Below are 26,716 nucleotides of genomic sequence, written 5' to 3'. Positions count from 1 at the left end.
TGCATGAAATTGAATAACAGTTCATCTTGATAGAAAACCAAGCAATTGAGGGTAGGGATCGACGATGGATTACTTGTATCATTATTATTCATAATATTGCTTTTTCATTTTATTTATCTTCTTTATATAAAAGTTATTTTAAAGTTTCACATTCTATTTCGTGATAAATTGATAATAGAAATGTAAATTGTATTAACACAATGATATTAGTAAATATGGTTAATATATACCAAATAAACCTATAAAATTTTAAGGTTTAAAATTTTTATAATTTTAAAATTTATAATACATTACTATTATTATATTATTAATATAATTTACAATATCATTTTATTATCCTATATTATCTTTCCATTTGATTAATAATATAAATTTAATTATATTTATTAAACTTTAAAATTGTGAATTTTATAATTATAAACCTTATAAACCCCAAAATTCTATAGATATCAAACACATTTAATATGGTTATCCTAATTTAGGAATTGAAAATCTAGAATGTGGCATAAGTTAAATAATTTAATATTTACAATTTTTTTATTTAATTTATAATTATTATTATATCCTAATTTAGGAATTGAAAATCTAGAATGTGGCATAAGTTAAATAATTTAATATTTACAATTTTTTTGATTTAATTTATAATTATTATTATTATGTCATAAGGAGTTTCATTTGAAATGAACATCCCTCTAGGCTTCGTTGTCTTCACTGTCGGCCATTAAAAATTTTATAATTTTAAAATTTATAATACATTACTATTATTATATTATTAATATAATTTACAATATCATTTTATTATTCTATATTATTAATATAATTTACAATATCATTTTATTATTCTATATTATATTTCCATTTGATTAATAATATAAATTTAATTATATTTATTAAACTTTAAAATTGTGAATTTTATAATTATAAACCTTATAAACCCAAAAATTCTATAGATATCAAACACATTTAATATGGTTATCTTAATTTAGGAATTGAAAATCTAGAATGTGGCATAAGTTAAATAATTTAATATTTACAATTTTTTTGATTTAATTTATAATTATTATTATTATGTCATAAGGCGTTTCATTTGAAATGAGCATCCCTGTAGGCTTCGTTGTGTTCACTGTGCGCCATTAAAATTTTTATAATTTTAAAATTTATAATACATTACTATTATTATATTATTAATATAATTTACAATATCATTTTATTATCCTATATTATATTTCCATTTGATTAATAATATAAATTTAATTATATTTATTAAACTTTAAAATTGTGAATTTTATAATTATAAACCTTATAAACCCCAAAATTCTATAGATATCAAACACATTTAATATGGTTATCTTAATTTAGGAATTGAAAATCTAAAATGTGGCATAAGTTAAATAATTTAATATTTACAATTTTTTTTATTTAATTTATAATTATTATTATTATGTCATAAGGCGTTTCATTTAAAATGAACATCCCTCTAGGCTTCGTTGTCTTCACTGTGCGCCCTTAAAATTTTATAATTTTAAAATTTATAATACATTACTATTATTATATTATTAATATAATTTACAATATCATTTTATTATCTTATATTATATTTCCATTTGATTAATAATATAAATTTAATTATATTTATTAAACTTTAAAATTGTGAATTTTATAATTATAAACCTTATAAACCCCAAAATTCTATAGATATCAAACACATTTAATATGGTTATCCTAATTTAGGAATTGAAAATCTAGAATGTGGCATGAGTTAAATAATTTAATATTTATAAATTTTTTTATTTAATTTATAATTATTCCTAATTTAGGAATTGGAAATCTAGAATGTGACATACGTTAAATAATTTAATATTTACAATTTTTTTGATTTAATTTATAATTATTATTATTATGTCATAAGGCGTTTCATTTGAAATGAACATCCCTGTAGACTTCGTTGTCTTCACTGTGCGCCATTAGATCAAGTGTTGGATGATTAGAATGTTTCATGCCGTTGATCCACGAAGTGAACTTTGAATTGAATCCTTGATTTACTCAGCTCAACAAACTGGCAACCCTTGATTTACTCTCTCAACCAACTGACTCGTTAATTTTTCAGTTGGACTGTTTTATCCCACTCGCTGAACTATCATTAATTTTTCAGTTGGACCATTTAATCCCACCCGCTGAATTAACTATTTGTCTGCAAACTCTAAGTGTTTCTGCTGAACTAAACTATAAGTCGACTCATTAGGTTTCCGGTGCTTTCGCTTTCCTTTCAGTGGGGATTTTGATCAGAGAATATTATTGAGCGCCACATTTCCAAGGGGAATTCGATCTCACTATTACGATTACAGGGTAGGCTCATAGAAGAAAGTAATGGGAAGTTATTCTTAGTTTCAAGAATTTTGGAAAGCATTCTATGACAAAGTAAATGAATAGAAGCGTAAGAGCCATCTAATATCAAATGTGTAAACAAGATCAAATATGTTGAATTTGGGTAGAGTGGAAGATACGCAGCTGAATGGAAGACGTAGAGAAACACTCTATATTAACGAAATGGCTATTCTGCTGATAATATTGCAGGATTAAATGGAATGGAGCTGGTATTGAAGGAGAAGAACGGGTGCCTTAAATAGATCTCCAAGTGCTCAGATGAAGTTATGCGGATAGAGATGAGTATTGTAGATAGCATCCTCCTGCATGGCCCCATGATTTCAAGTTCATTTGATTCCAACGTTATCCGACTCCAAATTATTTTGTTATTTATATGAAGAGGATTCGTTCAGGGTTTTTTCAATTAAAAAACCTGACCTGATAATGTGTGTGCCTTGTAGATGGCTTCCTTTTCATAGGAATTTGGCCTTTTGTCAGAATTTTGGAGTCTGAACAGCCAGGTCAAAGCAATGGGGAATCTACAAAGAGAATTTGAGTGGTCGCCAGGTGATACATAACTGTTCAGAGCCATTCTATAAATCCTAACCGTGGTTAGAGTGAGATTGGGAGGATGGCGATTTGGAAATGGACTCTCAACATGTTTACTTCCTTCTAGATAACAATGGACAAAATATTTTATTGTATTTGAAGTTAAGGATTTATTACAGAACTGGGATAGTTGCCGAGTGGAACATTGTTCCACTATAAGAGCCGAATGACATTTTATGTGTGCCCTCTGAAGAGAATCAATGCCCTTTGGAAAAGGCTGGTAGAGAATTTGATTGCTTACAGATAGGATTTGCTTAACACAAGTTGCCTTTCTTTTTATTGTTCGTATGGAATATATGAAGAATTAGGTGACAAAGAACACATATTTTATCTTATCATATTCTTTTAGATTACATTCTTTTGGTGGGAGAAATAAGTTTATATTTTTATACATTTTCCCCTAGGATATCTTTTAATTTTCGCTTGCGTTTGGATTTTGTAATTTGACCTTTTATAGAAAGAGTTCAACTTCCAGGGATTTCTGTGATCACTTCTCTTTACTAATTCTGTGATGAAGAGTTTTATTTTTATAATTTCTATATTAAAACACTTCTCTTTACTAATTCTGTGATGAAGAGTTTTATTTTTATAATTTTTATATTAAAAATTTATAAAAATGATTACAATTTAATTGGAAATATTTTCAAAAAAATTTAATAATTTTAAAAATTTTTAAAAATTATAGTAAAGTAACTAATCTCTTTCTCAATAATGGAAGAAGTCATATATTACTTTGCTTAGTGCATTATACTTGATCACCATATTTTTGTTGCAAATATTAAAGTGAAATCTACAAAATTTGACCTAATCTAGAATCCTTCATTGCAAAATCAGCAAAAGATATACATAGTTCTTTGAAGCAGGCAAGATTACTATAATAGTTTCATTGATACTTCTAAAAAAACTTGCATATCCCTTATTTTCATTATAAGCATGCAAGATTACTATAGAAGTTTCATTGATACTTCTAAAATACTTGCATATCCCTTATTTTCATTCTTTTTTAAGAATTTTTAATTTGTGTGGACTAATGAATTTCAATATGTTTTTTTATTATTATTATTTTGAATAATAGGGGTGTACATCTTTTCTTTTGAAAGGAATTGATTGGTTCATGCATTTTCACATTTCTAGACATTTTTTATGCAACTATCAAGATAGTGTTTGGACAACAAAAAGTACAAAAAAAGTACAATTTTCTTTTTCTATTTACTTCATTAGCACGAACATAGCTCCCCAAGAATTGAACTGTAACATCCCTAAAAAAACTCAACGTAAAATCAAACATTTATGAAATAGTAATTTTAAAAGAGTTACGAATTAGTTAAAAAAACTAATTTTTATATCTTAAGTGTTTCATTTGAAATGAACATCCCTCTAGGCTTAGCTGTCTTCACTGTGCGCCATTAGATCAAGTGTTAGATGATTAGAATGTTCCGTGCCATTGATCCACAAAGTGAGCTTTGAACTGAATCCTTGATTTACTCAGCTCAACGAACTCGCAACCCTGGATTTACTCTCTCAACCAACTTACTCATTAATTTTTCAGTTGGACCATTTTATCCCACCGGCTGAATTGTCATTAATTTTTCAGTTGGACCGTTTTATCCCACCCGCTGAATTAACTGTCTGTCTGCAGACTCTTTAAGTTTCTGCTGAACTAAACTGTAAGCTGACTCATTAGGTTTCTGGTGCTTTCGCTTTCCTTTCAGTTGGTTTCCGGTGCTTTCGCTTTCCTTTTAGTTGGTTTCCAGTGCTTTTGATTTCCTTTCAGTTGGGGTCTTGATCAGAGAATATTATTGAGTGCCACATTTTCAAGGGGATGTCCGACACTTATCATTCCATGTGAGTATTCAAATGGAATTCGATCTCACTATTACGATTGCAGGGTAGGCTCATAGAAGAAAGTAGTGGGAATTTATTCTTAGTTTTAAGAATTTTGGAAAGCATTCTATCATCCGGTATCCTTTTTTTTTCAGAAGGAAAAGCTGTATGTATTATATTAAGATGATATAAAGATCGTGGATACATAGGGCGAGATGCCGCAGGCAAGATGAAATATTGTTCCAGATATACAATGGAGGCAGAAAGCCTCAGCCAGGAACCAAAGCATTTTGAACAAAGCCAAAATATAACAATCGTGAAAATTAGAAGCATATATAGTCGACCAAAACTGTTGAACCAAAGGTGCATGCAGAGGAAGATGGTGCCCCGAAGAAGACCGATAGCACTATAAGATCTGCCCAGGATGAGGCAGAGAAAATTCAAAAACAAACAGATATATATATAGAAAAGGCTGTATGTGAAATGTAGCAGAATAGAAGACGCCAAAAGAGCCCATCCTAGGACGGATCAGGCAAAGACCCCCGAATAATAGGAAGAATGGAGAAAAGTGGAAGGGGGCAGTCCTGAAAGATGCGCCGGCATCGCCACTTCCAGATATTCCAACAAGTTGTAATGAAAAGAGCCTGCCAGATTGGGCATTGAGTGCCCCACCAGGAGAAAGCATCCTGTACAGAAGAAAACAGCTTGTGAGGAAAACCGAAGATGCAGGAGAGTTCATACCAGAGAGCTGTGGATGCTGAGCACTGAAAGAACATGTGGAAGTTCGATTCCAAAGCCACTTGACAAAGATGACATCTACCGGGCCCAGACCATCCTTTCTTTTGTAGAACATCCCAGGAGAGATTCTTGTTGGAGAAGAGGAGCCAAGAAAAGAGAATGGATTTGAGAGGGCAGGGGGCTTTCCAGAGAATGATAGGAAAGACAGAAGGAAGAGAAGGTAAAGCAGCAGATAAAACAGAGTAAATGTTCCGGACAGTGATGGGGTGAATAGAGTTGCTGGTGGACCAGATTAGTTCATCCTTGGTGCCAATTTGGAGAACCCCGCGGTGAGTGAATCTGGATATGAAGGAGAGCCATAATTGACGGAGGGGGGGGGGAATGTCAAGCTGAAGGTCAGATTTCCAGATTGGCTCAAGAGAGGACCAAGAGTGAATGAGATGGTTCCAGGTAAAGAGGCCCCTAGAGTGAAAAAAGGAGAGTAAAGGCGGAGGGATCATAGACTCAAGGTTGTGAAGGGTAGGGTCGATACCAATGAAGACAGCCGAGCCAGTAGAAAGAGTCCATTTTAAGTTGGAAAGGAAGAAGGGAAGGATCTTTTTGAAGCTATGCCAGATAGGGGAACCACTCCTGATTCCGAGAGAGGACCTTCTGTGCCAGAACGCCAGATTCCTTCCTTTCAGGTACTTTTTGTTGATCAAGGTACTCCACGGGCTGTTCCCAAAAATGCCCCTGTGCAGAGATTTGCAGATGAGCGCTTCTCCAAAAAGATACATATTTAGAAGTCCCCAGCCGCCCTTTTCTTTAGGACGAGTAATGGTGTCCATCCTGACAAGGTGAAGCTTTGAGTGGAAGGATCGTCCACCCCACAGAAAATTTGAAGCTATGGATTTCATTTTCTTGATAACAGAAGCAGGGAGGAAAAAAAGGTGGCACCAATATACCGCAAGTTGGGAGAGAACCGCCCGGACCAAAATATATCGACCAGCAAGGGACAGAAAGCGAAATTCCCATGATGAGATCTTGCTATAGAAGCGGTCAACTAACCAGGCCCAGTCCTGGCATCTATATCTCGTGGGTTTTAATCGGAACCCCAGATAAGAGAAACCTTGCTTTATCTGACGAAGATTGATCTGAAAACGTTCAGCGATCCAGAGAGCCAAAGCCGGGTTTGAGTCATTGTGGTATAAAACAGATTTCCCACAGTTGATCTTGAGTCCAGTAGCGCCTTGAAACCTCTTAAAAAGCATATAGAGGCAGATCCAAGAAGATTTACACAGAATTGCAAAAATTAAGATGTCATCGACGAAGAGGTTGTGGGAGAGGAGGACTTCTCTGCAGATTTTAACAGGCTTACATCTACCATCCGCTACAGCAAGGTTGATGTGTGCGCTAAGACAGTTCATCACCAAAATAAAAAGGAGGGGAGAGAGAGGGCATCCCTGTCGGAGCCCTCTCTCTGCTTGAAAGAAAGAGGATGGGATCCCATTTATAATCACTGAGAAGTGGGCAGTTTCGACGCATGACATGATCCAGCTGACAGCCAAGGGCCTCAATCCAATTTTGGCAAGGAGAATTCTGAGGAAGCTCCAGTCGACGCAATCAAAAGCCTTTTTTAGATCAATTTTAAGTGCTGCAGCGTCGATGTTCTTCGAGTATATGGAGAAGAGGCATTCCTGTGCCATGGCGACTGCATCCATAATGAGTCTGTCCTTTAGAAAAGCATGTTGATCCTTTGTAATGAAGGAGTTGAGAACTTTCTTCAGTCTTTCGGCAATAATTTTAGTAATGATCTTGTATAGCGAGTTGCACAAAGCAATCGGCCTGTAATCACCAAAGGATGTGGACTTTGCTTGTTTCGGGATCAATGCAATGAAAGTGGCCGAGAGAGCACTATTAATGCTTCCGGAGAGGCGAGAGGCATCGACCATACCCAGCAGACCGGTTTTAAATAGATCGTAAAAGTGGGAAAAGAATTCCACCGGCAAACCATCAGGACCGGGGCTCTTTTCTTTTTTAAAACCCCTGATGGTTTCAGATAGCTCCTCCTCCGTAACCGGTTTGAAGAAGTCGTCGTTGGCAGCATCGTCGAACATGATCGGCAGAGGGTCCACAGCCCATAGCGAGTCAGATATATCACTGTGTTGCCTCTGGTATTGCTCCTTGAAGAATCTAGTTGCTTCTGCTGAAATTTCCTGGTGGGAGAAGATACATTCTCCGTCATCCTTCTGTATTTTCCATATGGCGTTTTTTGATCTGCGGCCATTTGCAAAATTGTGGAAAAATCTGGTATTCCTGTCCCCCTCCCTGAGCCAAGTAGCGCGACTTTTTAACCTCCAAGTAGCTTCCTCTTTTAATAGAAGTTGTCTTTTCTTTCTTTCGAGGGTACAGATGAGGGAGGCCATATCTAGAGACCTGCCATTTTGCTGGATGGATGTTGCAAGCCGGCTTAGTTGAAGGTTGATGTCGAGCAGGTCCTGTGAGTCTCTGCGCTTTTTTTCAATCTGCCATACTTTTGTTTTATCCTTGAGCAGCTGAATTTTGTCGCGAAAGGTGAGAAGAAAGGCATCCTCGGCCTGATTGATATCCTTCCAGCTGGATTTTATGAATTCATTGAAAGATGCGTCCAGTAAATGAATAGAATTGAACTTGAAGGAATAACCCATTCGTCGATCAGTAAGTCCCCAGTCGAGGAGGATAGGCTTGTGGTCAGATGTGAAGGCCCCTCCCGTATTTGCGGACGGCATTCCCCATTGCCGGATTAGACTGGAGTGTAGAAGAAAGCGATCAATTCTCTTTCCAATGTAGGCAGAGCCTAGCCGGCCATTTTCCCATGTAGGAGACATATTTTCTGGGATGATATCGACTAGGTCCCGTTTTAAAAACTCAGATCTCATCCTGTCTGCCAATCTGTCAACAGGTCGACATTGACCCCAGCATTCATCCGATGAGAGAGTGAGATTTAAGTCACCTGCAATGAGCAAGGAATTAATGTCTAAAATGTGAGAATTAAACAAAGAATCCCAGAATGAGATTCTGTGACTGTAAGGCGCATATATATTCAACATATTGAGAGTGTTTGGACGTCCTCTGATTGAAGCCGTGATGAGAATGCCAGCCGAACACTTGAAAGCTTTTGCTTTGATCATGTGTGGATCCCACAATGTGACCAAGCCCCCTGATTGCCCATCTGCATTGGTGGCAGCCATATGCCATTGAGGAAACATTTTCCTGAAAAAAGCCAAAGACACCGAACTGGGGTGCATAGTTTCCTGGATAAAGATAATGTGGGCCCGAGCAGAAAGAAGGGTATCCCTTAGAGCCAAAAATTTTGGGCCAGCTCCAAGGCCCCTGATATTGTAGGAAATGAGGAAGGTCATTTAGAAGGCTGACCAGCCAACTTTGCTCTAAGGGGCTGAGGAGAGGAAGACTCGAAAATAGGAACATCTATCAGCGGGAGGTTAGTGATTCCCAAATCGGTGGCAATGGAACGGCCTCTGAAGTGTCGGCTCCCCCCTCTTTGTTTCTTCCTGACAGTGATGTTCTTTGCAGAGTTAGGGCTGATGGAAGGGAAGGACGGCTTGTGAATGGTTAGGGGTTCCAGAATCGAGGGGTGGCAATTTAGAAGCTGTTCAATATCACTGTCACATTTGTTGATCGGGGAATCCGATGGAGAGTTGTTTGGGGTAGGGGTCGTCTGAACTTCTTTCCCTTTGTGAGGGGCGGAAGGCGATCTAATAGGAGAAGGCGAGGAGGAGGATATGAGAATAGGGTGTGAGCCCACAAGAAAGTCAGATGCATTCATGGCCGGAGGGGGAGGGACCGCTTCTTCTTCAAACTGAGCAGGGACGGGAGGGCTATGGAAGAGAGACCTGTTCTTGGGGGGAGGGGACGAAGGAGCTGTTTCTTTGTAGGCCGCCAAACCTGGGGAGCTTTTAAAACCTGCAAAATTGGGAGACTCAGGCCTGAATTGTGAGTCATCCTGTGAGCTCCGAAACTCTGTGGATTTGAATGAGAAATTTTCCTCCCGGGGGGAGGCCTTTTCAGATCGGGAGTCAGAATCCTCTTTCGGCATCTTTTTCGAAGAGATGGAGTGTAACCTGTGGCGGCGGAATCTGCAATCTCTAACGAGATGTCCCGTTCGATGACAGGAGGAGCAACGGAACGGGATGCCCCAGAAGTCGAGCCTTTGACATATCGCTGAGCCTTCCCATAAAATTTCTATTTGGTCAGGATAACCGCCCTTGTATGGTCTTTCAACAAGAATCCAGGCGATTCTTTTGTCCTTTTCGCCTCTGACCCAAGGGTCGACATATATAAACTTACCAATGGCGCCACCGATAGTGGCAAGAATCTCCGGCGTCCATAGATGAAGAGGGAGGTTGGGAAGTTTTACCCAAATCATACTATGAGAGGGGGTGTTTTTGAGGGGATCAAACCCCAGATACCATTTTGACAGAGCAAGGAAGCTTCTGCCCGAGACCCACGGTTTGTTCAAGATCAGCTCCAAATCGGCCTCCTTCTGAAAGTGAAAAGAGAGCCAGTCCTTCATGAGACGGGAGATGATCGGGGTGTATCCGATGATGGGGGACCAAGATTTTGTGACCCAGCTCCGCATCTGTGCGTCATCCAACTCCGGGAAATACCATTTCCCCACCAGCGCATACTTTTGGAGACTTTCGATGCGATCGACGAGGGAGGGACCAGATATAGAGACCGCCTTTGGGGGAGGGACCGTCTTGACAGGGGCTTTTTGCTTGCGGCGCCCCTTGTGTTGATAATGGGAGGCAACGTTCCCAAGGAGGGGAGGGTCCCGCAGCCCCGGAGGCAAAAAGTCCGACAGCGTGTTGTGCCACCTTGAATCCTGACTAGCTTTATTCCGAGCTGACTCAGCCTCTATGGCCGCGGCAAAAAGTGCTTTCGTGGCAGGGGAGTCACTATCCTCTGCCATCTTGGTCAGAGGAGGAGTCCCGAAGCAGTCAGAAGGGAAATCCAAAAAAGGATCCCCCGTACCTTGGAAGATCCCTAGGAAAGAAGCCTTTAGAGAATATAACCTGGATAATAAACGATCAGCGTGACAAGGACAGATAGAAAGGACAGGATGAGGATGATCACCTGATACTCTGATAGGAATTGAGGACAATCTCTGACGAGAGAAGACTCTAGAAATGCATGTTGGGGAGAAAAGAGACGGTTACTGCCGCCAAAAAGTCACTTATGGCAAAAAAGGAGGAGGGATCATTAATGGGACAATTAAGAAGATTGCAGGGGAATGCAGGATGATGAGCTAGGCAGCGACGGAAAAAGATTTGAATTAGGATTCCGGGAAGGATGACCGGAAAAAACTGATGTCCCCTGGGAGAAGCGAAGGCAGAAACAGCAGGCTAGATCGCTTCTGGACGACTGTTACAGTCGAAACAACAACAATAACACTGGAAGACAAACCACCATTTCCCAATTCGAAAACGGATGTCCTTACACGGACTGAAAATGTAGAAAGAAGCTCTAATTTTGTCGATGAGAGCACAAAGCATTTTTTCCTTATAGAGGAAATCAGAGGACAAGGAGATAAACCCTGCAATCACATAGAACTGTAGAGAGACTAAAAATGGGAGAGACTGCAGAAAGTGGAACCTCTAAAAGTCGTAACCCATCTCTGCCAGGGAGAGACACGTAGAAATGTAGGTATTTTGAGAAAACCCAGAGGACCCTAAGAACATTGAGATATCATAAAGAAGCCAGAAATGGACTATACAGACCAGTTCTTTAAATACAAAAACTCTCCCGGAAGCAGAGGATCCCGGAGATATTATGATCCATCTGTGTGTTGTATCCTCAATAAAGCACAAATATTAATTCCATTAAAACAAGACAGAAACAGAAAAATTATAGGAGAGACCAAAAAACATACCTGGAGCCGCGCAACGCCAGGAGCAGGAAGCCGAGACCATGCATGGAGGAGCAGAGACACCTCAACGAGCAGAGGGAGCAGAGAGATGAGCCTCCAGCCCACAGGACTGGAGGAGGAAACCCGTAGAGGAAGTTAGGAGCTCGATTTATAGGAAAAGCCAGGGAGAGACTTGCATGCGCAGGAGAACGTAAAGGTGCCACGTTCCCAGCAGAAAGGAAGCTAAGAGGAGCGAGTGTCAAGTTCCATGCAGGGGAGAGAAGCCTCCCGGACGACGCTTGTAAAACCGGCAGAGAAAGCGCCAATGGGCAAACAAAGGGTGGCAGAGCCAGAGCGCATGCAGAGCGTCGAGTAGGGGGGGCTAAAAAAGACGCTCGGTGTATAGGCAGTGAGCTATAGGCGGATAGTTCATCTGGACAGATGCGATTGGGCAATGGCTGCCATGGTTCAGCGAATGGCTACTCCCCTCCTGGCGCGCGCGCTCCCCCTCCATCCCAATGGTTTTAAGAACCCTTCATATCATCCGGTATCCTTACTGTGCACATTTTTTCCTTTTTTAATTCTCTGTAAGCGAAGATTCTTGAGAGCTTCAAGTAGAGGTAAAAACTAATGAGAAAATGTCCTCTATTGATTGTGGTTATGCATTAACCTAACTTCAAACTCCATGTATGATATCCTTTGAAGTATAATTATTCAATTCAAATGTATGATATCATCATCACTAGCCTTTGAAGGATAATTATTCAATTCAAATTGAAGTCTATATCTACTTCTGTGTTGAAAGAGCACATTCTGTAATCGGACCTTGCCTTGTGCTCCTGATATTGCTTCACTCCCAACGTTTTTGTCTGCACAACATCTTAACTCTGTTGATTGCATTTATTGAGATTGAAATGTTGAGTCTTCCTTTTACACAGTTATTTGATCATGGACGCTTTTGAAACTTTTCGCAAAGTAGCGCTACTGAAATAAATTATTTCTTTCTGATTAATAATATAACATCAAGGTTTTCACTTAATGCTATAGATTTCTTTTGGCCATGAGATGATCGAAATCAAAAAGAAAAGAAAAAAACGGTGCACCACACAGAGAGAAACATATTGCAAAGCAACCATACAAAGAAATAAGAGGAAAAATATCATTTCCATTGCAGAATATAAATATAAGAAAACACAAACAACATAAATTCACTGCCATAGAAGAGAGGCATAAAAGGAGGCAACATATAAAACTGACGAAAATGGCATGGTAGAAGAAAAATCAATGAAAGCTTGATATGAACAATAAAACCAGCGCTGGAATGACAGAACAAGCCATTGAAATCCAAGTTTTATATCAAAAATGGAATGTCCCTTGGAAGGAGGATGGAGCGGCTAATTTTACCTTAATAGAAATTGAAGCGGTTGCTTTTTCAATATCTGAAATTGAGGCAAAGAAGCAATCTTCAGGAATAATCTCGTCATGGAGAGAAATTAAACGTTGCATTATTGTCTTTATATGGTTGTTTAGTTTGAGTGTGGAATCATTACTCATTACATTACCGTCAACCGTCAGGTTTAGTTTGAGCTTCAAACTACATGAAGGGGTTAGTGCTACTGTTGTGTTACTTTGACATTGCATCATGCTTCTTTCTGTTGAAAACACCCCTCACAAAGGGTAGGGATTTTCTTTGAGGGATTATAAATATCCTAATCAAATTATTTATAATATGTGTTTTTTCATTTCTAATAATATTTAATGTATTGTGTGCAGGACACCATCATGCTATAAACACTGCAATCTTGGATGCAAATTTTATGAATCAAAATATCCCCTTAACACTTCGAAACTCATTACTCATTTGCAGTGAAATTTATATCAAGTGATCAGATGTCGTGGAGTAAACTTGTAGCTTTATCCATTTCCTGCTGCTGATGTCAAGGAATAACATTTGATGTATATTAAGAAACCTATCTGAGGCAACATATCCCGTAGTTCCTAAAATCCAAGTGCATATTTCACCATTCCACTTTTCATAAGGAAGTTTGCTAGCCCAAAATCAGACACTTTGACATTGCAATTTTTGTCAATTAGGATGTTGTTGGACTTAAAATTCACTTTCTTTTTTACTTCTTGAGTTTATTTGTCAATTATATTTTTAAATACCATTAAATGAGATGAATGCCTGATGAGAAACAACGAGGAGTGGTTTGAAGGCTAACCCATTGGACGGATTCCTATATTATTGAGAGGATATGATCCAATTGGTAGATGCTCTTCAATGACCATTGTGCTTGCTAGAATTGCATGGGTTTCTGTTCCATGAATGCTCCAAATGATCTTTATAGGATAATACAATTATGTGTTTAGATGTCTAAGTCCTTATCAATGGGCGAACAAATTATTTGTGAAGTCTTTAACATGGTGGAGTGGGATGGTGACTGAATTATCAATCATGCTAGCAATCTTGGGCCAGAAAAAGTGGCAGTTTTGGGCATTGTAAATCTATTATAGGTATTCTAATATTAGGCAGAAATCTCTTGATATTGGTCAGTGGTGCTCCTAGTGCAATCAAAGAGATGTCTTTCTTGAGTTCAAGTAAAATTGCATAGATTCTAATTTCTATGTGAGCTTGTAGAAGGCCAATATAAAACATAGGTGAGTTTTTAATGCAAATTTAGATTTGGAAAGATAGCCATCATATTGTTAGCTATCATATTTTTCATGAATTAATGTTATTTTATTTAGCTTATCTAATGTCATCTACTAGTATTTTTTCAAAATATATCAAATATTTGTTATTGGAACTTAAAACACCATCTTTGAAGATTAAGAGGCAATCTATATTGGAAAGATAAGTGATTTCTCTTTATCTTGTAGTTTTGAATGACATTTTGTTTACAAATTTTTATTTTCGATGATGTTTTATATGATAGTATTCTTCTTGAAATTATGCCTTACGAGGTTTCTTTTGTAACATTTGGTGCAATTTCTAATTATGTTGTTTCTGATATAAATAATTAAAAGTAATTCTAAAATATTTATTTATAAACAAAATTGAAAGCAAAAAATCGTTGACTACGCTTTTTATGCCTCAGTTTCGACAGGCTAGTCTAGTTTCAAAAGGAGTAATCTCAACAGCCCGATACACTCACAAACTTGAAGTAGTGAATATTAAATTGAACTAAAATAATTATAATCGTATCCAACTTCCAAACTTGGAAAGTGAATTTGAACTGAAAATGCTTCTCACAAGGCCCGTGATTTTGACAGGTAAACTTTGTAACTTTGCAGCCTTTCAAGAAAAATAATGGCTTCGAATTTAAAATCTTAGACATGATCTACGCTCTGTTCGTAAATTAATTTTAATCTCTGAACTATTACTAAAACAATGATCAGGTATAACGATTCGTTCAAATTGGAATCCCTATTAACTTCAATTTATTAGATATTTAAAAATGATGATAGATCAATTTCAAACTCGGACTTGTATTTTTCAGGAGAAAAAAAGGGAACAAATTTTATTGAAAAAATGTTTTACCTATGCATATGTCCTGAGCACATTAAACTGTTGTCCCATTATGAATACTGTTGCCATAGCTAGCCAAAATAAAAACTCTGTGGCTTCAAATGAAACAGTACAGAAATGCACGTAGGGTATCAAAATATGCATATTACTGCTTAGATACACAACAAGATTCTCATGCACAGAGATGATACATGCAAAAAAATGATACCAGAACAGGGAAAGAGTCTAGAAATGCCAAATGCGTACCAATGTAGAAGCGAGGGAACTTATCATAATTCAAAAGAACCATGACTATTGATCGCACCCTCCACAACCAGCTCAACATGCATAGAGAGACAGAGCACGTTGAGAGAGAGTATCAGCTTCAGAATTTTGTCCTATCTAGACATGTTAGAAGGATATCTCAGAGAAGAGAGATTTTAAATCTCGAATCCTCTGCATCCAGTTGCAAATACAGGGGACCTGCAACTCATTCCTATCTTGAATCCATCTGATCATGGAGAGAGAGTCCCCAAATCCTAACAAATTATTATGTGAATTTTTCATATTCACTTGAAAAAAAGGTGTGAAGAGCCCTCAACAAAATAGACATTATATATTGGAAATGAAATCCTAACAAATTATTATGTCAATTTTTCATATTCACTTGAAAAAAAAGGCATGAAGAGCCTCAACAAAATATGAATAGATGAGTCCAAAGGACCTCTTGGGAGATGAATCCAAGGGTCAAAGACGTGTTAATATGTGTATCATTTGAATGAACATAGCATCACATGTTTATCAATCTCTGTAGCATTTTTGTGTGTTCTAACAATGATATTAGAGCAGGTGCCTTCTTAGCCCACACAATTGTGTGAGAGCCATATGTTTGTGGTCATTTTTAAAAGTGGATATATGCCAATACCTTTCCCTTTCTTAGGGTTATTGTTTGTGTGGTATATGGTCGTGCTTCTCTCTCTTGCATGCTAAAACACATAATATTCTCTCTACCATTGAACTTGCCCTTATGTCACTCAAGTCTTCAATTATGAACTCTCTATTCTTTACACATATCTATGTACTGAAATGTTTGTTCTCATCCATCTCTAGTTTTATTTTGTGTATGTGTTTCTTGCTCTACAGGAAGTTTCAAGGAAGATTTTGAATATCAACGAGTCTATGTCAACATTCACAAGTCAGGCGTGTACAGGGTTGCATGTAGGTACCTCGCCTTCCCATGTGCGGATACCATTCATTGGGTTGTGAGGCAGGGTTACCCCTGCTTTACCCACAATATGCGTGTCTTATGCATATATCTAATCTGTCCCAGGAATTTTAACTCTCTGTTGAGTTAAATCTTCATTTACTAAGGTTTAAGGCCCCTTTAATAGAACTTATGTTGAATGATTTATTAACACCCAAGCATAGTCTAACCCTTATACAATATCCATGTATCGGGACTTTAATCACCCCTTAACCTTCATATATGACTTTATTAAAGCTTTTCTTTTAAATCCTTCCTATCGGGAGTTATTAACCCAAATATATATGCCCGCATATAGATATAAACCAAACCCCTCTTAATACCTTGGTTATCTCGGAGGTACCACATAAAACCTTCCATCTCCGCACTATTTTCCATTATAAACCCTTTTCAAAGGAATTTAACCATAAAACCTACCTTTTCCGCCTTGGTACGGCCTCTACACGTTTTCTGATGCATGCCTTTATCGCAATCGGGTATCGGCTCTCCGCGATCACACTACACACTCTTTCCGCTTTCCCGATATGTGATAATGCAATATCGGATTCCAAATATATTAATAGCGCCCATATAACTTATCAGATTCACCCATCACATGTCGCATTACTCTCCTCTGATCTCGATCAGCGCTTCATCGGCGATCGATGTATTGGCCATCGCAACATCGCAATTCTATGGTCCACTGTCGCTTGCCCTTGCAATCTCCGATTTCCAATTAGATCGCGACTATTGATCCGGTTCCAATCCAATGATCCTTAATCAATCGGCAATCGCACATCACACTTGTCCAAAGCCCAGTTCCGATAATTTCAAAAGGATTTCACCGATGCGATTTAATCCTGGTCGTTGATCATAAAGATCCAACGGCTACGGTTCATCGATACTTCATTTCTTTTGCTCTTCCGCTTCACTTAGATTTTACGCCATTTCTTCAGTTTTCTGTGGTTTTTAGGTTTTTCAAAGGTTTCGCCCTTTCGCTCTTCCGGTGCTCAATTCACTTCCGCTTAAGCTTAACTCTATGAATTCTTAATCCTGATCATTCCATAGCATCACTTAGGTTCTCCAATTGGTTCTACAGCCCTTTACGATCCTCTATATCGTCTCCTCCTCTGTGTATTCATTGAACTTCGCCTCGACTCTGCCTCTTTGCGTTCACTGCACTTCGCCTACATAAATATATATATGCACTTCTCTGATACACTCAATTTATCATTCAACACTCAATCACGCACTTATACAAGATTTGAATTAATCTTTGTATATATAATTACAACAATTACAGAATGGGATCTCTATCTCTCTAGCCTGATGTTCTAATATTAGTGGCCTATGTTTACACTCTGTTCATAGGTTTAAAACCACACTCTAGCTATCTATCTAACCTTTCTAATTTCTTACTTTCCAACCCCTATCTTTGCCTTTTAGGCTTATATTTATACCAAGGGATTCTAAAACCAATTCTGGTTTAGATCCATAAATTCCTTAACAAAATTCCTAAATCTCTTCCTTATTCCTAAAACTCCTCTCTAATCCATAAATTCATGAACTGACTCCTAATCTGAGTTTTACAATTAATTTTCAAATCCTCTCAATCTCTCAACTACCCTAATTCTCTCATATTCTCCTACATTCGAGAACATTTACAAATATACCTCACAATATTCAATTACATCATATTCTCATTAAAATCACTCAAAACATTAAATAATTACATTAATTCAAAACATAGGAACCCAACTCCCTTAAAATACAAGACACCCTATGTCTACTAAAATACAATGACTTTCCTTATGTTGAATGCCTGCATCAGACTCCCAAAGTAGAAAATTTTCATGATCTCCTGATCATGTGTCTTCATAAGTTGTTAGAAAAACCTCCAAGGTCCCAAAATTTAGTTTGTAAACACCCAAATGCTTTGCTCCTTTGGTTTTGTTGTATGCCTATTGTCTTCTACTCCATCTTCTTCTCCTTGTCAATCAAGTTCATACTCTGATTGATCATCCTTCATGCTGCTATCATTTTCCTCCCTATGGCATGTTTCATCATTAGCTACCATAATTCTTCAATCTCCATCTCCAGCTCATCCTTGGACTGGTTTATACTTTGCCACTTACTTCTGCCTCTTTCTCTTTGTTTCAAGTTGTTGCTGCTGTCCACTAACTCTTCAAATTGTTGTTGGTTACTTTCACTTTGTAGTTGTTGATTTACTTTTTCTTCTACTTTTGCTCTTGCTACCATTGTTGACATTGCTCTTACTCTTGCTCCGACTTTTGCTGCCTCCCTTTAATCCTTACCCTCTTTCATGATTATCTCTTTCTGCATGAAATCTTGATTGTCCAGCATTCTTTCCAACAATTGAACATCTCTGTTCCATGCATTAAATTCTTCCATAGAATATTATTCTTCCATTTTTGTTTAGCTTCTTATCTGTGCCAAATTTCCTCAAGCATCTGTAACTAAACTTGCATTCATAAAACAATTATTATTAAAATAAAAAACATAAGACTTATGTGCCTTTCCTCCTTTGGCAACAATTTAGTTTGCTACTCTATTTTCTCCTCTTCTATCAGCACATCAGTATGTTGACTTGTATTCTCAAAAGGATTCATGAGACTTTCAACTAGTCTCTCCTCCATTCCATCTTTTCTAATGATATCTTTTTGTCCCTTTCCAATGTAGTGAACTTCTTCATTCTCATTCAACTCTGATTTTACAACCTGAACACTTACTTTTTGGTTTTCTAGCCTTTTCTCCAAAAGACTTAACTCCTGCCACAAATTTGCCATCTCACTTGGAATTTCTCCTAAAATTCTGTACAATCCTCACTATCTTCTTCTGTGTTACAAGCATAACTTCTTGTTGACACTAATTCTTCATTTTTTATTAGAATAACATTCTGAGCCTCCATCTCTTTGATAGTTTCAGATGTTTGTCCATCACTCTCCCTTTAATCATTTAAGAAAATCAATTCCTCGTTATTCTCTTCAATAACAAATTTCTTATCATAGGACATAACTGTCTCATCCCTACTGAAGATATTTCCTCCATTAAGCATGAAATTTATGAACTCCTTCTGCTGTAATAACTCAATTTGATCTTCATTTGAAATATAGTCATCTTCATACTTTACCTGCCAAATTTTCAGCTTCATTTAAGACATTTCCATAAAATGGTTTGTCTTCTGCAATACCTGCATTCATACACAACCTGTCAGTTGTAAAACCACAAGACATCATCATCTCATTCGATGATTCAAACACCAATTCCTCCTGTTGTTCCAATTCCTTTACATGACTTCGAAATATTTCGATGGTCTTCTCCTCAATCTCATCAAGTCCTTTACTTGGTTGCTTGATATCCTTCTCTACTTCCTCTTTTAAAACAGAATTTAGATTCTGCCTATCTTCTTCCCTCTTTATGAAAATATCAACAAATTTTCCTTCTTTACATGTTTCACCTGCAAACATACACAAATTATCATATCTAAAATCATCATCCCATTTGGTCTCACTTGAATTTTCAGTCTTCAAGTCTTCATCTTCACCTAGAACTTCACTCTACTCTGGTTCACAAATGGACACTTCCATTTCCAACTCAGCTTCTCTGAGTTTTTCCATCAACCACCTTACTTGCCTCTGTTGTAGCTTCCTCTATAACGTATGCCACTTTACTGGATTCTTCTTCAAGACCCAACCTTGTCTTTGACTTTCCTCTAGAAGCATTATCAATACATCGAGTTGTTTTCTCATTTCTGCAATTTCCTCTTGACTCGTCCACTTTCCATTTGCCTTGGCATTCTCCTTCTTCATCTTTCTTTTGTTGTGGTTTTCCTCAGAACCTCTGCTATGACTATCAGTAGCCATCTTCTTCTCCATCTCTATGAGTTCCTCACTCATTCACTATGAGCTGCACTAAAGCCTCTACAACAACAAGTCCTCCCTACTGCCACTTACCTCACCAAGCTTTCCTTTGTACTCGGTCTTTTGGAAAGCAATTGGTTCTCTATCTCTGTAACCTCCTTTGAGCACTCTTCTCTGCTCCTTCTAGGCTTCAACTCATCTGCACCTTCTCAAAAGCACAATTGTCCTCTTGTATTTCAATCACCATGAAATACTTGGTTCTGACCACTTCTTCTTTCGCTTAGAAAGTCTTACCAGCTTCCTTCAATACTTAGCAATTCTACCCACATCCTCTGTGGAGTTACCTTTGTGATCTGCAACAATACCTTTGCAGTAACAAGTCTCCTCCTTGGTACATATGCCTCACTAAGCTTCTCTCCTTTAAGATTTAATCTTTTGGCATCTCTCTGGTTCTTCCCTTTGGAACTAATTGAGCACTCCTTGCTCTAGGTTACTGCAATCTTCTCACCTCCTTATGTTGTCACCTGTGCAACCATATAAAAACCACATATTCTCCAGTATTCAAATCAAAACAAAACATGTCATCTCACCTTCAAGATCTCAACATGATCTTATTCCACCTGTACTTTGAGTGGATTGTCCTCTGTTTCTTGCATCTGCTACACATCACCTATGTGTGCCTACTATTTATCAGATTAAAATCTGATCTCCCTTCCCTGCATAAACACTTTAAAACATACTCTATTCTAAGTTCTGTTTCTACAAAATTCCCTTATTCTGTTTTGCTATCAATTGTTCCAATAACAATTATGCTCTGACACCAAATGACGCAGGGTTACCCATGCTTTACCCACAATATGCGTGTCTTATGCATATATCTGATCTGTCCCAGGAATTTTAACTCTTGGCCGAGTTAAATCTTCATTTACTAAGGTTTAAGGCCCCTTTAACAGAACTTATGTTGAATGATTTATTAACACCCAACCATAGTATAACCCTTATACAATATCCATGTATCGGGACTTTAATCACCCCTTAACCTTCATATATGACTTTATTAAAGCCTTTCTTTTAAATCCTTCCTATAGGGACTTATTAACCCTTTTGAACCTTCAATAACCTTTTATTAACCCAAATATATATGCCCGCATATAGATATAAACCAAACCCCTCTTAATACCTTGGTTATCTTGGAGGTACCACATAAAACCAGCTCACAAAAAGATAGAAAAGATAGATCAATGCCTTAGAATTCAGCCTCTTCGAGGGGGAAACCTCCTTTACATTACATAAATGAACAAATCTTGGATGATACAAATGAAAAGACCTCCTTTCTATATATAGGAGTCTAAGGGGTCATAACATAATCAGAGCCGACATAACAATAATAATGTAAGGACACAATAATAACAATAGTTGGCTTCTATGTGGCACCATAATAACAATATGGGCACTACATGGGTACATCAATATAATAAGTGGGTTGTACTAATAACAATAAGGGTTACACTAGTAGTATAGGGGCATAACATGCCCCTCTCCCTCAAAAAGCATTGTCCTCAATGCTTGAGTAGTTCTTGATGCTTCTGTATAAAATTCTTGTTCTCCCATGTGGAATCTTCAGCAGGTAAGTTCTTCCACTTGATGAGATACTCTGAAATTGATCGATTTCATAGCTGTCGGGTTCTTTTTTTGTGACTGCTCCAGGTTCCAATATGATTTTTCCTCCCTCTTCAATTTCTGGCAATATTGTTTGAATTGGGATCTTTTGCAACTTTTGAATAAGTGGCCATACTTCTTCGTCCTTCTTCCATTCATCCCTTGCTTCGTTTATCCAATCTGGTTGGATAATAGAAATAGTAAAAAACAATGCTTCCACATCTTCATTTGATTTTGCACCGAAGTGGCGTTATCCTTTAAAAGTTGGATAACTTGTTGTTGATGCTCGATGTGATCTTTCACTGCTTGAACCTTTTTCTTCTTGATATGTCCTTCTATCTCTAGAGTTTGAGGAGTGGCAATTTCTTCCAATCCTTTACAAGATATGGTCAGATTCATTTCTTGATGCTCAATGTGACCTTTCACTTCTTGAACATTTTTCTTCTTGATATGTCCTTCTATCTTGATAGTTTGAGGAGTGGTAATTTCGACCAATGAATTACAAGATATGGTTGGATTTATTTCTTCGTTCTCGATGTGATCTTTCACTTCTTGCACCTTTTTCTTCTTGATATGTCCTTCTATCTTGAGAGTTTGAGGAGTGGTAATTCTTGCCAATGCTTTACAAGATATGGTCTGCTTCATGTCTTCTTTCTCTGGTGTGGGGTCCTAGCGTATATCCTCTTCTTTTGGTGTTTCTTGATCCTTTTCTTCCTCCTCTTCATATTCTATGTAAAATAATTTCTTCTCAGCACACCTATGACCTTTAGTGCATTTGTTATCACAATTGTAACAAAGCCCTTTTTCTCTTTTTTCTTCCAATTGTTGTGGTGTAATCCTTGTAGGTTGTGGAAGGCTAGGAGAAACAACACTTCCATCTTTATAGTTGTGAGGGGTATGCTTCCTGGTTTCCATAATTTTTATTTCCACTATGTCACAAAGCCCTTTTACTCTTACCAATTGTTGTGGTGTTTCTCTAAAGAAGGTGTTGCTCTTTGTATCCTCATAATGTGCTATCATTTCCTCCATGAAAATTGACCATGTAACAAGTTGTTTACGAGAACAAAGCCCTTCATACCATAAAAATTGATCTGGTTCTAAATATGAAGATGAAATACATACCTTTTGTAACAGTAATACACCATGTAGATCAAAATATTGTTCCATCTGAAGTATCCAATTTACCGGATCCTTGCCATCAAACTTCCTCATCTTGCTTTTTCTTGATTTTAGGAGCTCGATCTTGAAACGACTGTAACTCTGTACTTTCATATCTTTAAGTTCTGGAATTGTAATATGTGGTAACCCTCTGTATCCTCTTTCCAATGCCACCACTCTGATCCCAATTGGATTCTCCAAGCAAGAGTTATGTCAAATCTCCCACAGTGACCTAATTATAGACTAGTTCAGTAGAGCGGACTTGTACAACATGCCACATGTCCCTGTTTTGACCTCTGGCTCTGAAAAAGACATAAAAGAAACTACAGTCCGTCCTCTTTCTGCAACTTGTTATGAAATTTCAATCTGATGCTCAGAGAGAAAGTTATGACGATTTTCCCCAGGTCACCTGTTTGGAATGAAATTCAGGGGTCTGCAAAAAGACCAACTTCCTCAGCTCATATCTCCGCAAATATAGCACGAAAAGATCAGAAATTTGGTCCCGCGATTCAGTGCGATTTCTTCTCAAATGGGTTTTTGTTTTAGCTTTTGAAACGTCGCAGAAACAAAGTTATAGAGAAAAGGCCACGATGACTTGTTTGGAGCAGCGAAACCCTAGAATCCAAAGCTCTGATATCAAATGTTATGAAACCAGCTCACAAAAAGATAGAAAAGATAGATCAACGCCTTAGAATTCAGCCTCTTCGAGGGGGAAACCTCCTTTACATTACATAAATGAACAATTCTTGGATGATACAAATAAAAAGACCTCCTTTCTATATATAGGAGTCTAAGGGGCCATAACATAATCAGAGCCGGCATAATAATAATAATGTAAGGGCACAATAATAACAATAGTGGGCTTCTATGTGGCACCATAGTAACAATATGGGCACTACATGGGTACATCAATATAATAAGTGGGTTGTACTAATAACAATAAGGGGTTACACTAGTAGTATAGGGGCCTAACAAATTTTAACTCTTGGCCGAGTTAAATCTTCATTTACTAAGGTTTAAGGCCCCTTTAACAGAACTTATGTTGAATGATTTATTAACACCCAACCATAGTATAACCCTTATACAATATCCATGTATCGGGACTTTAATCACCCCTTAACCTTCATATATGACTTTATTAAAGCCTTTCTTTTAAATCCTTCCTATAGGGACTTATTAACCCTTCTGAACCTTCAATAACCTTTTATTAACCCAAATATATATGCCCGCATATAGATATAAACCAAACCCCTCTTAATACCTTGGTTATCTTGGAGGTACCACATAAAACCTTCCATGTCCGCACTATTTTCCATTATAAACCCTTTTCAAAGGAATTTAACCATAAAACATACCTTTTCCACCTTGGTACGACCTCTACACGTTTTTCGATGCATGCCTTTATCGCAATCGGGTATCGGCTCTCCGCGGTCACACTACACACTCTTTCCGCTTTCCCGATATGCGATAATGCAATATAAGATTCCAAATATTATTAACAGCGCCCATATAACTTATCGGGTCTTCCCATTGCATGTCGCACTACTCTCCTCCGATCTTGATCAGTGCTTCATCGACGATCAGCGTATCGACCATCGCAACATCGCAATTCTATGGTCTGTTTTCACTTGCCCTTGCGATCTCCGATTTGCGATTAGATCACGACCGTTGATCTGGTTCCGATCCAACGGTCCTCGATCAATCAGTGATCACTCATCGCACTTGTCCAAAGCCTGGTTCTGATAATTTCAAAAGGATTTCGCTGATGCGATTTAATCCTGGTCGTTGATCATAAAGATCCAGCGGCTACAGTTCACCGATACTTCATTTCTTTCGCTCTTCCGCTTCACTTAGATTTTACGCCATTTCTTCAGTTTTCTGTGGTTTTCGGGTTTTTCAAAGGTTTCGCCCTTTCGCTCTTCCGCTGCTCAATTCACTTCCGCTTGAGCTTAACTCTATGAATTCTTAATCCTGATCATTCCATAGCATCACTTAGGTTCTCCAATTGGTTCTACAGCCCTTTACGATCCTCTGTATCGTCTCCTCCTCTGTGTATTCACTGAACTTCACCTCGACTCTGCCTCTTTGTGTTCACTGCACTTCGCCTGCATAAATATATATATGCACTTCTCTAATACACTCAATTTATCTTTCAACACTCAATCACGTACTTATATAGGATTTGAATTAATATTTGTATATATAATTACAACTATTAATTACAGAATGGGATCTCTGTCTCTCTGGCCTGATGTTCTAATATGAGTGGCCTCTATTTACACTCTGCCCGTAGGCTTAAAACCACACTCTAGCTGTCTATCTAACCTATCTAATTTCGTACTTTCCAGCCCTTATCTTTGCCTTTTAGGATTACATGTATACCAAGGGATTCTAAAACCAATTCTGGTTTAGATCCATAAATTCCTTAACAAAATTCCTAAATCTTTTCCTTATTCCCAAAACTCCTCTCTAATCCATAAATTCATGAACTGATTCCTAATCTAGGTTTTACAATTAATTCTCAAATCCTCTCAATCTCTCAACTACCCTAATTCTCTCATGTTCTCCTACATTCGTGAACATTTACAAATATACCTCACAATATTCAATTACATCCTATTCTCATTAAAATCACTCAAAACATTAAATAATTACATTAATTCAAAACATAGGGACCCAACTTCCTTAAAATACAAGACCCCCTATGTCTACTAAAATACGATGACTTTCCTTGGGCTAAATGCTCCTGTATCAGTGTTGGAAATAATACTGAGGGGGGGGGGGGTGAATCACTATTATCAAATCAATATAACTTTTTCATTTCCATATTCAGATTCATATACGCTACTTCAGATAAGGAAAACCGAGTGTATATGCAACTGTGTGTAAAGCAACAAGCGTATATCCAATAAACTTATAATTTAGTTATTTGCTTCTTAATGAGTGCATCAAAACATTATTAACCATATTAACAGTAAACAGTTGCAGTAAAACAGAACATATCATCACACATAAGGAGCACAGATGAACACCATGATATAAGGTGGAAACCCAATGTGGGTGAAAACCACCTGCTGCAATTCGTCTCTATCTTCTTTTAATTAGAAACTTCTTTTTACAATGATTCTGTACTAGTGCAGTCTTATACCAGTACGCAGGCTACTACCTGCAGAAGGCTATAACCTTCTCTCATTCTCCAGACTCTCTTGGAAGGGAGCTGCAACCCCCTTAGTTCTTGTACTAGCTGAAGTACTAGTACGTAGGTGCTGGCCCACAGAAGGCTACAACCTTCTCTTTTCTTCCAGGGACCACATTTCATAAATTTTCAGGCTGGATCCATAAATACAAAATAATCACCATTGCAATACAATCATCAACTTATACCTACATCATCAATCTCTGAATCACCCAATACTAAATCACTGAAACCCTATCATCAAAATGCAGTTACCTAAACACAGACCAGAGCCCAAAACTCTGCAACAACCACTAGAACCAACAACAACCTGAAACATCAAATCTCATAATGTATACGCCACTTGACTGTGTCAAAACCGCGTGTACATGCGCTTTCACCAGAGAGAACCCACGTACAGATCTAAACATAATTACTTATACCTTCGCTGCCATTTCCAACTTGATTCAGATCTAGCCAAGTATCACAAACCCATAACCAGCATACTAGATCTTCACCCTTCATCAGACGTTCATTGCTTCCACTTTTTTTTACTTGGCCTAATAATCTTCTCCTTATATAGGTTTATGCTTCTCTCTATACCATGGCCCAAAACCATGTAGAAACAATACCTTGGACCCAATACCTGGGATCAATACTTCAGACCAAA

The sequence above is a fragment of the Pinus tabuliformis genome, chromosome 1_2 (genome assembly GCF_031772625.1).
Source record: "Pinus tabuliformis cultivar Carrire ecotype Pingquan chromosome 1_2, CPIR1, whole genome shotgun sequence".
NCBI lineage: Eukaryota > Viridiplantae > Streptophyta > Pinopsida > Pinales > Pinaceae > Pinus > Pinus tabuliformis.
The sequence above is the reverse complement of the archived record's forward strand: the minus strand, read 5'-3'. Positions refer to the sequence as shown.